The sequence below is a fragment of the Cupressus sempervirens genome, chromosome 8 (genome assembly GCF_028749045.1).
Source record: "Cupressus sempervirens isolate cs-2001-9-10 chromosome 8, ASM2874904v1, whole genome shotgun sequence".
Taxonomy (NCBI): Eukaryota; Viridiplantae; Streptophyta; class Pinopsida; order Cupressales; family Cupressaceae; genus Cupressus; species Cupressus sempervirens.
In genome coordinates, this window is record NC_143125.1 from 401,407,452 (window position 1) to 401,420,073 (window position 12,622).

Sequence of the window (12,622 nt, forward strand, 5' to 3'; positions counted from 1 at the left end):
GACCCCTCACAGGGTAGATCATTGGATATGGTCAAACATTATAACCCTAATAGGTTAACTTTATTACTGTGGTAATGAATATGTGTGGGTGTCATCCCCAACCCATTTTTACCTTGAAATTGAAGTGTTTATAGGTAACCAAATATTTGTGTTATGTGTTACATTTCATGCATGTGATTGATAGATTAGATCTATATGTTATTACAGTTTAATTTTACAAGTTATGTTATGCATGTGTTGGATATGAGATGGTAAATGTGGTGACTACAAGAAAGAATCATAAAAGGTTTAAGTGTTATAGATCTTGATTCATCCCCCTCCTCTTAGTATCTTAGTTTCCCAATTAAGACTTCCAACAATTGGTATCAGAGCATAGTTTCTCTTGAAGAAGTCTAACATCTTGGAGATTAGATCATGGAACTAGAGGCTTATAAATTAGGAAAGGTTATTGATAATCAGGTGATTGACATCTAGCTCATACTGTAGGAACTTGAGATAATAAGACATGAATTGAGGAAATCCCTTAAAAGGAGAAAAGAGTTGGCTATTCAGATAAAAGAGTTGAATTATGAAGAAGTTGACACTCAAGGATTATTTGAAACTAGAAATTCAAGTAACTATGATGCAGTAATTACAGATCTACTAGAAAAGAACAAAATTCTAAATGAAGAAGTCAAAGCACTAAAATAAGAACATGAGATTCAATCAGTAAGGTTATGTGAAGTGATCGAGCAAAAGAAGAAAGATGAGGAAGGTAAGGTTTTCATTGAAGAAGATAAAAGGTTAATGACAATCTAACTTGAAGAAAGGTCATCTAATGTACAAAAGCTTACAAACACTCAACTAGACATGATGAATGAACTGATGCTTGCAAATCAGAAGTTGAACATAAAGGATGTGGAAATAGAAAATGTGAGATCATAGAAGGATTTACTGAATAATCAATTGAAAATTGAGAAAGAACTTGTGAAAATATTTAACAAGTCTAATGAAGCAATGAAATAATTTGAAGAACTGATAAGGTCATCTAGCAATACTTTTGGATCAAGACATCCATCTACTAAGAAAGGAGAGTCATCAAAGAGTGGAGAACTAAGAAATGCAAAGTCTAAAGGCGAACCAACATGTTATCATTGTAGAAAACTTGGTCATTTTGAAAACATCTGTAGAAGAAAAAATGGTATGCAAAACCCTAAACCCAAGTTTACTGGTTTTTCTTTTACTGTAAGAAACAAGAACATCAAATGCATGAGTGTAGATCAAGATTGAAGAATGCATCTACTACACCTAGATTTGAAGGCTATTATTATAATTGTCAAAAGTATGGACATAGAGTATATAATGCAGTTCACAGTCAAAGCCCTATTAGAGTAACCAAAGGTAGAATCATGCTCCTAACAATGTATGTTCCAAATGTCACAAGTTTAGACATTTAAGAAAAAATTTAAGGACTCAAGTACCAACAAAAAATGACAATAACACCAAGGGTAAAGGCAAAAAGGACATTGATCAAACAAAGAAGGATTTGAGGCAAACATGGATGAAAAAGGCAAAAGATGGAAATAGTGGAGTTGAGATCACCCAATCCAATGGAGGAGGTGATCACATCATTTCAAACTAATCAAGAAAGGTATGTAAGGAACTGAATATTTAATGATATATCTTACATCAGTTCCAAATGTAAAATGTGCTAAAGTTCATATTTGCATAAGTAAAGATGCATAAGAAAAGATTTATGAAAGGACTAGTACAAAAGAAATCATTTATACAGATAGTGTGGAACATCAGCAAAGATGTCTATATTGAAGAAGCATTGCAATATGAACCAAGTACTTCAAACACTAAACTAATTTATAGGCCTAGTTAGATGGAAGATACCGAGTTGTATACTGGAGACCTAGTTCAAAGGCACAATATTGACCAAGACAACTGAATTCCACCTACCTGAGTACACAACAATAATGGAGACCCTAAATAGAGAAGAATGAAGTACTTATCAAGAGTTGAAGACATTATTTCACACCTTGCATACAGATTATGAGAGCACACAACATTTGAGTGAGTTGAGTGATTTACAAAAGATATCCTAAGGTGATTAAGAAAAAATCTAAGATAAAATATTGATCGAGTGAAGATTTGAGTGGTGTCAAGTTATCTAGAGAGAAGAAATTTTGAACCCTAACACAAAAGACATGGAAAATTCATCATCCACAAGAAAGAGTCAAGGAGAAGAGGTTAGTAACATTTAACTAGTGAGGAGTGACACTTGTCCTCCACCTAGATTTTGTGTTATTCTAGAGATTACAATGAAAAGTGACTTAATGGGTGTGTTATCTTCGATACCACCTAAGGTAATCAATATACATGATGTGTGAAGTTGCTACATGTGTAATATTAGAGAAGATAGTGACCATGAGATTCGAGAGGTGTATGAAAAATTGTGTGACAAAGGAGTTTTGAAGGATAAATTTAGTATTGTTGAGAAGAAAGGGTTAACTCATGCCCTAGAGTTTTCAAGGAGTTTTAAGATCGAATGGATCAAGTTTGTATTGAGCAAGATCTATGATATGAAATTATGGCTATACATCGAACTAGTTGAAATAACCTAGAAAATAATTCACAAGCTTACTAGTTATATCACCCTAGATAAGAAGAAGAATATGCAATGTTTGAGTCATGAGAAATTTGAAGATACACAGGAGCTGAGTGGAATGGATGAGGATTTTTCATCTCAAACATCTCTAATCCATTGATTAAATTTTTAGTGAGAGTAATTTCTCACAAATTCTATCAATAAAGCAAATTGAATAGTGTATCATGTATGGTAGTCAACCAAGCATGGAAGATTGTTATGAAAGATCATGAGTATGATCTTTTTGAGTTGCATAAAATTCAATTAGCAAAGAACCCGATATCCATCAGGATGGCAAAGAACTCTACATGTAAGTTTGGATCACTTATCATGTGTAGTTTCTTTTATGTTCAGAAGTATTTTCCTAGTATTGGCAATATAGTTTGGAGACAAGGAAAACTAGTAATAAATCAAATAAGTGAATACATAAATCAATTAGGAGAGAATTTTGAGAATGTCATGCACACATATTTTGAGGAATTCAAATAGAGAATGAAGATAAGGATGAGAATACCAGAAGATTTGGTAATGAAACATTACAATGATGAATATTTTTTAGTGGACATAGATAACACATTTGTGCAGATAGTGAACTTGAGGAAGGCATGGCTATAATCATTTGACTGTGAAATAGATAGTAATATGATTAGTGCAAATATTATTGCATTATTAAAAGAAGAAATTGATATTGAAGTTGAACCTTTTGGAAAATATGAAGAATATTGAATCTTTTGGAAAATATGAAGAAACTAAGGCTTACTGTTGACATCAAAATACCTTCTAAGGAGAAGTAAAGAAATAGAATGATTGAAGACCTAGAGGAAAAATTAGGCACACAAAGCAAAGGAAAGGAACTTTGCAGCTCACACAAGGTCTAGGAGAAGATAAAGAAAAAGATAGTGGTGATAAGGAAGAGGAAGAAGAAGGAGATAAGGGTAAAACCCTAGTTGTTGTTGCATCATCAACCAAGAAGGATAAATCTATCAAGCCTAAAGCAAAGGAAGTTGAAAAGAAATGGTGGTGGAACCCCTCTCTCCTTCACTACCAACCAAACCAAGGACCAAGGCAACAGTAGCAAGAGTTGAGCCATCTTTAAAGAAAGGAGTAGTGGAAATTACTACACCAAGTGGCTCTAGTGCATAGAAGAAGAAACTACAAGCCCCCGTGAGCCATCCAAAGAGGAGAAAATTAGTAAAGGTTAAAGAAGCTAAAGAAGATGATGCAGAGAGGATGATGCAGAAAGGAAAAAATTAGATGAATTAGTTATAGTATCTAGAAGAGAAAAGAATATTGATAAGGCATGTGCTAACCTAAGAAGGTGTGCAAGCTTATCCAGCTTTAGATTTTTGAAATATGATGCATTGGATAATGTTGATTGAAAAAATTTAAGGAGGCCATGATAGATATGATGCCAAGTAATAAATTAGATCCTAATGAAGTAGAGAAGAAGATACCTATTGATTTTTTCAATAGATTAAATCAAATATGGGAACGGGCATAATTAGTATAAAAAGACATTAGAGAAGGCACATTATCCAAGGTTATGCCTAGTCTATCAAAGGAGAAAAAGGAAACTTTTTTGGAGAAGCACAATAACTGATTTTTTCCTAAGTTCATAATTTTTATGATTCTAAAAAATTATATTGAAGTTGTAGTTCAACAAAATGAGTTACCATGGAAAAACATTTTTGGTCTTGTAACAAAAGACATTGAGATAGTAACCATTCAAGATGATCAAAGTGATGAAATGAGTTTAGGTGTGCCAAGTCCACAAGCCAACATTTCACAAATTAATGCCAATGCCCCTAACACTCTATTTGTCAAGTAGGAGAATCCCTTAGATGTAGATAAGGAAAAGAAAGAGGTAATGGAAACAAACAAAGACACAAGTATAGACATTAATACCAAAGGTCAACAAGGACCAAATGTGTCAAAACCTCGAATTGAGGAAAATAACGAGGTAAATAATATATTTTTGAGTGTTACTATTTCTATTTGTAGCACTAATATACAAGCAAGACTGAGTAGTGATACCCCCTCACCATCTCCTAAAGTAGTGTCGAGCAAGAACACTACTTCACCTCGCAAAGGGAAAGTAATAAAGGATAGTTCTCCAGATATTCAAGTTAGTCTAGAAAAAAATTATTGACATGGCACAATTGGATTTGGAAAATCAATTTTGTTTCAATAAATTTTGGTGAAGAAGAAGAAAGAAGAAATGTTGAGGAGAGAACATCAACAGAGGAAAGTACTACCTAATGTTAAGTCCATTTTTGTAGACACATTTGATATATACAATATTGATGGAAAAGCCCCATTCATTTCCCAGCTTGTAAATATTGTTGAACAAATAAATGTTGGAGATATTGAAGCTAATGAGAGGTTTATGACTTGGTCAACCAATAAATTTGAGATTAAGGTTGTGGACAAAGTCTCAACAACCATTGCAGAGAAAAAATTACAATTACAAGAACATGTACAGTATATAGAGGAACTTATACAAAAAGTGCAACATTTTTTCTAATGTACCAAGATTCACCAATGATTTTTAGGTAAACTTCTAGCAAATTCAGGCTGATATACAGAGAACAAGTAGCATTATTTCATAGTCAGCTAAATCCACCTCACAATATTATAATAAGTTATTGATTGCTCAGGGAAGGTTGGCCAAGCTTCAGATAACTAATAGCAAATTGAGGCCAAATTTTATCTATATCTAATCCATGTTGATACCTTATTTGGAGTTTATGTAGAGAGAGTTGCAATTGGCACAAGATCTTATTCATGAAGATCGTAACATTTCTATTGTTGAAATTTTGATTGATTTGGAAGCTAGATTGGATTTGAAGAATCACATTTGGAATTAGCAAGAACCACTTTAGATCATGCACTTGCTATGATCAACCAAGTCCACAAACCATTTATTGAAAAATATTTTTTGATTTCACCCATTCAACCCCAATAGAAGACATAAGTGACAAAAACAAGGTGGAATGTGATGATGATTATATAATTTGAATGGAGGTAGTGAAAGAAGTAAAAAAAGAAGGAAACATTAGATCAGAAGAGTTAGATTCAAAAATGAAAATTCAGAAAGAAAACAAGGTATAACACTAAAACAATCAAACTACTTAGAGTCATGTGTATATATTGTTCATTATTTGTTTATTTTACACAAGACAAAGTTTTGGAGTTCTATAAGAACTAATTCATAGGCTTATGGGGTGTACTCATATTATCATTGTAATGATGTAATCATGACAAAGTGTTTTTGCCACTAATGTCAAAGGGGGAGATTGTTGGTATCTCTAACTATTGTTGTCTAAATTAATGTCAAACACTTAGTCATATACTAGAAAAAGTTAGAATATCATCACTACAACTGAGCTACTTTGCATAGGTTAATTCATATATAGAATTGTAAATAAACAAGTACAAAGTGAGCTCTATAGGAGCTGAGAAATTCTTTGATCACTGAGTGTTTTCACTTCCAAATGAGTCTAATGTTTGCCAAGAAATTCAAGCATATTCATGTCGAGTTACACAAAAGGTGTTGAGCATAGTAGAGATTGAACATCAAAAACATGTATAGTAAATGTTGAGTATCAAAGATAATAAGTGTTGAGCAACGTAGAATTGACATTCAAATCAGGAATGATACAAACTTTGATGCAAATTGTTTCATGCCTACATTGACAAGATATTTAGTTCTTGTAGAAGTTGTTATATAGGTTATCAAACATTTTATGATGTGGATCATAGATCCCTATGTGTTGTGATTAACCAATTAAATGAAGAGGAAAAATAAGGAAGCATCTAGAAAAATCTTTATGAAATATTTAAAAATAGTAGATCTAAACTTAGTGGAGAGATGGATAAGAAGTGAGCTATTCATGTGATTCAACTATGAATGCACAAACATTTTCAAATGAGGAAAAAGAGTTCTATTATTGCATAACAGAGAAAGCGGCCTTCTCAAAGCAGTGAAGGATAGTAAAGCTATATCAAGTCATAGAATAGATCAGATTGAAGAGAGGAAATCTGAAACCAACTTATCATAGCAAGCTGAGGATTAGGTACTGAATCAGTTTTAATAGATTGAGTCAGGGATAATCTCTTAACAGAGTGGTCTTAACAGATCTTTTCAAATCTCCTAATAGTGTCCTTACTTTGTTTTAAGTGTAAAATCCTCTAACACAGTAAGACCTATCAGTTTTAATCGCTTTTAATAGGGTAGACCCCTTATAGGGTAGATCATTGGATATGGTCAAACATTATAACCCTAATAGGCTAACTTTATTATTGTAGTAGTGAATATTTGTGGGTGTCATCCTCACCCCAATTTTACCTTTAAATTTAAGTGTTTCTAGGTAACCAAATCTTTGTGCTATGTACGACATTTCATGCATGTGATTGATACATTAGATCTATGTTTTATTATAGATTGATTTTACAACTTATGTTATGCATGGATTAAACATGAGATGGTAAATATGGTGAATGCAAGAAAGAATCATTAATAGGTTTAAGTGTTACAAATCCCGATCCCCCGCTCTCAGTATCTTAGTTTCCTAATTAAGACTTCCAAAGCTAGGTATACGTGAAGGAAAAATATAAATTCTATGTATTTTTAGTCCATTCATTCAGTAGAAAAAAAAAATATTTTGTTTTTTATTATGCGTAAAATACCTCTAAAATTATTGTGTTAGAGCTTTCTGTAATTGCTTTGAAAACACATTGATCTCCTTCCAATTCCTTAACCTTGGCTCTTAGATGACTTAAACTACCTAAGATTGTGGTAATGAACTATAATGTAATATTTAAATCCTTAAGCATTTCTTCTATCATTAATGCATCTAGTATATAGTACAAAAAATTGACAAGCTTCAACAAAACATGTTCAATTTCACAATGAACATCCCTAGTTTCTTATTGAGATCTATAAACTTTTATATAGAATCTATGATACCTTACATACCTTATATTAACTTTACATACCTTAACTCTTCAGATTTGGGGTCTGATGATTTAGTGGTGAGGTGCTCCCCTATAGTTGTGATAGCTATTTAAGTTAAAATTGATAGTTTAGTGCTTAACACTACTTCCCCTTTTGTTCTTTGAATTCACCTAATCATTTTCTTTCCATGTCTTGTTGTTAGAAATATTACCTTCACAAAAAATTTATCAATGCTTTTACACTAAATCTTATTAACATTATTGTTCCTTCTTCCTGCATAATTATTCCTTTTGACATTAGGTGTTCTCATGTTATTCACAAATCCTTTAAAGCTGCAATACCTATCTATATGGCCCAAATTATTGCAATTATAGCATCTAACAAGTAAATTTCCATACCATGGTTCATTCTCATTGACTTGCAATCTACAATCTCTATCTATATGTCAAAATTTATTACATTTGTAGCATGTACCATCATTGTTTATAACATTATCCATTCCCAAGGTCTTCTTTCTATCATGTTAGATCTCTCATTTACCCTCCCAATAGATCATTGATTACGTTTATCGCATTCATATGATTTATGTCCATAAATCCAACAATTAAATTCTATCTAGTAAAAGGTTTTGTATCCATGTTACCTTGTCATCTTTCTTCATGCGCCCACATTTGTTGCAAGCATAACATCCTCAAATTTAAAGGATTTCCTTTGTTCGTTAGGTTCCTCAATCTGATCAGATATCTTATTTGGATCTTGTTTAGGATCCCACTCAACCATGTTTTTAGATCCCTTATAATATTCTCCTATATATCTAATCCATGTCATGTCTACCTTAGGCTTCTGTAGCACTAATCGCTCATCGAGCTTATCAATATTTGAGTATAATTTATCAAGATGTATATTTGTCTCAACAAGCTTACTTTTCATAATATTATCATTATACACTTCTAAAGTTCCTTATATTTAAGCATTGAATTATAATGCAAGGAGCTCCCCTTAATACCATAAACTCATAACAAAACAAAGAAACAATAGCAAATGCGAGAAACAAAATATGGACTTCTTATTATCGCCATAAATGCAGAATTACAGAATTCTCAATTACAATATGCTAACCCAAATGGGCACCTTCATTACAGAAATCTGCAAGACAGTGTTGCGAACTATTACCCAGAGCTGTTCTAGACAATGTTCGAGCCTTTCTTAAATAGGCAGTTGTATGCCGCCTGGGAAGGTTCTAGATACTCAAACTTAATACCTAGGGCCAACAAACCTTAACAAAACATATACAGTTGGTCAAATACATTTTTGACAATTATTTTAGAAATTTTGGGTAGCCAACTTTGAAAGCCCATAACTCACAAACCGTTGCTCTAATTGGCTATTATAACCACTTTTCAGAAATGCTAGCTCCTGATCTATAGGCTCACAATAGTGCTAGTGCCCTTTTGTCTAGTTTTCAAACCTAATCCGAGCACTCTAAGGCCTCCAATGGTGAACCTGAAGACTTTTCTACAAATTTTTCCACCAAAAATCCGCAATAACTTCTTTGATACTAATGCTTGAGTAATGAGATTTTTGTGGTAGGCTTACAACTCTAAAATGAACATTCCTGTGGAAAATGAGAACATTCTGAGTTCGTATGACAAACTTATTAAAAATAGCAAGCTCCTAGAAATAGCAACCTCCCTGTCTACTAGTCCTTATTAAAATAGAAAAGATTGAAATATATATAGATCAATTATAGAAATAAAAAATAAGATATAATTTTTAAATAAAATATGAGGATCTATTATTTTAAATGTTATAATATATACTTGTTATATAAATCATAACAAATTCACTCTGATCCTACAATCTTCACTCACTAATCATTTTAGAATCTATGTTGAATGAAATTCTACATGCAAAATTTACCAATCAGTCCCTCAAGCTTAATATCTAATAGATAATAAATTCCTGAGGTTTAAAGAATGACCAAAAAACTAAGATTTTGTCATGTAATTTAGACTATGATATTCAATACCATTCAACAAGTGATAGAAAACTATTAGATCCATACTTTTCAATAGATCAAATATAATGCAACTAAATTAACTTTTATATTTTAAAACATAGCTAAATCAATCTTCTGATGGAAAATAGTTTTCATCTATCTAGAAATGAATTCTAGCCAATGAGATATAATATGAATTCACCTTTATGCTTTTAAATTATACAACTTTTTTGGTTGAAAGCCAAATTTCTCTACATTTTCTAGCATTCTCCTTTTTTTTCCCAAAAAGGGAGATTTTGAACATGGCATGGACATCCATAAAAGTATAAAAGAGAGGATAATTTCATCAAGTACTATAGTTGCAACTTCCTTGATATATATATGTGAAAAATATGGAAGCATTCATAAGGAATGTGTATTGATTGACAAGAATTCATAAATCATGTGTGATGTTTGAGAGAACAACTTATTGAAAAGTGATTTTACAAAATTTAATAACTATGTGAATTACACCAAAATATTTGGTGTAAAATCTACGGAACCTTTCAAACATTCACCATACCAACCTCTATTAATTTACAATATACATGCAATGTTCTGATAAATGCAAAATATGAGATTCAATGAGTTTCAAAAAAACTATAAAAATATTGGCAATTTCTAAAAGAATTACTGGAAAGATCTAATTTTCTAGAGGATGTGCTCATTTGCAGGAGTTGATTCATATGATGCAATGGTTAATGACTTTAACTAGTTGGTTTGATCCTTATAATGCTATTAAATATATCTTATAGCCTCTTATCACAATTTCTTTCCCATTTCTATTTGTATGATATGACTGTGGTGAGTGCATAAAATATAATTTAGGTGAAATATGTGACTCATAACAAAAATGTAGAATTTCCTAAAACGTATTAGTTTTTACAAACTCCTAGTAGCCTTCGCATCTGTCTTGGATGTCTCTCTAGGCATTTTTATTGACCAAACTATTGAGAAAATGACTATAAGCATATAATATTATAAGTATATAATAATAATAATAATTTTTAGATAATTTTTTCTGTATATTTTATTTATAATGATGATACATCATTTGATATTTGTACATTAAGAAAATAATTATTAATTAATAATAAGATAATATTTGAATATAAAAAATTAATATTATAATCATAATATTATAAATCTAATAAACATAAAGCTAACCAAAAGAAAGAAGACAACAATGGTTGGATCAAATCTATTTCATTCATTGTACTCTTAAAAGAAGTCATGAAAAGGCTGCATTATTTGTCCATGCTCTGACATAATAATTTATTTAATGATCACCTCCTTCTAGTTTATGAAATATTTGCTAAAATTCTTCTTGGGAGTTAGATAATTACAATGGTTTGCTTTTAGTCTGTGATTTTTTAATGATTTTGACCCTTGGGATTACTATGTGTTTTTTGGGGTTCAAATTGTGCTCTAAGAATGCACTAGAGAGAGAGATTAGAGTCCTATTGTTCTTCTCTATTATCTGTTGTGAATTCCTTTCATAATGACACAAAATGTCAGATGACCTTTCTTAGACCAAAATGATTTCATCTTAATGCAGTCAAATGGTGAACTCTCATCCCTTCCTTCTGTTAGAAGTAAAATCAATAAGCAAAATCTTCTTATTGATTGCACATCAACAAATAATATCAATAAGGAAAAATAACTTATTTCCATGTAAACCACTCCTTTGTAGATGGACACAAGTCACGTATGTCATCTCAAGTATAATCATTTTTTATTTTGATTAGCATCAATATGCACCAAAAACAATTAAAATTTATGGGCCTAGAAGATCCCCGTGTATTTATCTAGGAAATCGGCACCTAGGTGAGGAGCATATCATATGAATACAACTAACTTTTATGGTTCTAATCTTCTAACTAATGGTTATGTCAATAACAGAATAAATATAACCATCATAGCACATTAATTGCATCTGGTGTTTATGGCTATTCTGATAATCCGTGGTAGTTATAAAATTGTTTCATATTTTGTTCCATAATAGGAAAAATGTGAGTGCTTGTATTGTAACATTGGTAGTTCATAAGAGGGAAGTGAGGTCATTGTTTCTATAGTTGAACAACTATATATGTGATGATAACAATAGTAGCATAAAAGTATAAAGCATCAAATTCATCGAGAACAAAGTCCAGAATGAAGTGAGTGGCATTATCACATACAGGAATAGAAATGTCTGATGAAGAATTTGAAAATTTGGGAAAATGGATATAAATACGGGGCACTAGAGATGGGTATAGACACCCTAACAGGACATGACCACTGGCAAAGGGCATTCCAAATTAGGACTCCAGTCCTTCTTGGATATAAAATCATGACACAGGCACTGACAAAGTGTTCTCCTCCCTTTGGTAAATGTCTTTGATAAGAAAAATATTCATAAGAAATCGAGGGAAATTTATATTATTTTATTTTTAAAAAGCCTACTTGATTTCATACAGGCAGCAGCAACGAATTCATCTTTAAAAGGGGACCATTTATTGGTGGGTTTGAATGCATATGGAATGAAGAGCATAGATATCCAATACAATAGAAATATCTTATAATAATCAGAGATCATATACAGATTTCATATATCGAATTGGAAAAGTAGAAGAAGACTATTGATGGATACCTGATAACTTATATCCACGCAGGGAGAAGTGATCTACAAGCAAAGAAAGGAACAGGACAATCAGAGTTGTCATAAAATGACTAAAGATCACTAGTGCCTGGTAAATACTAGGCACGTCAATACACAAACCGGTCAGCAAGTCACCGTGGATGGAGTCAAGGATCAAAAAAGAGTATTGGGGGTAGAATGCATACAACTAGCACATATAATATCTTGGAAACCATTAATAAGAACACAAGTTTATCTATCAACAATGATGGATAGGATGGAAGGAATGAATAGGGAAAGTGAGAATTAACATCTTCTACAAAATAAGACTCGGTAATCAGAATTATAAATAACATGAATATGGCCCCACGGTGA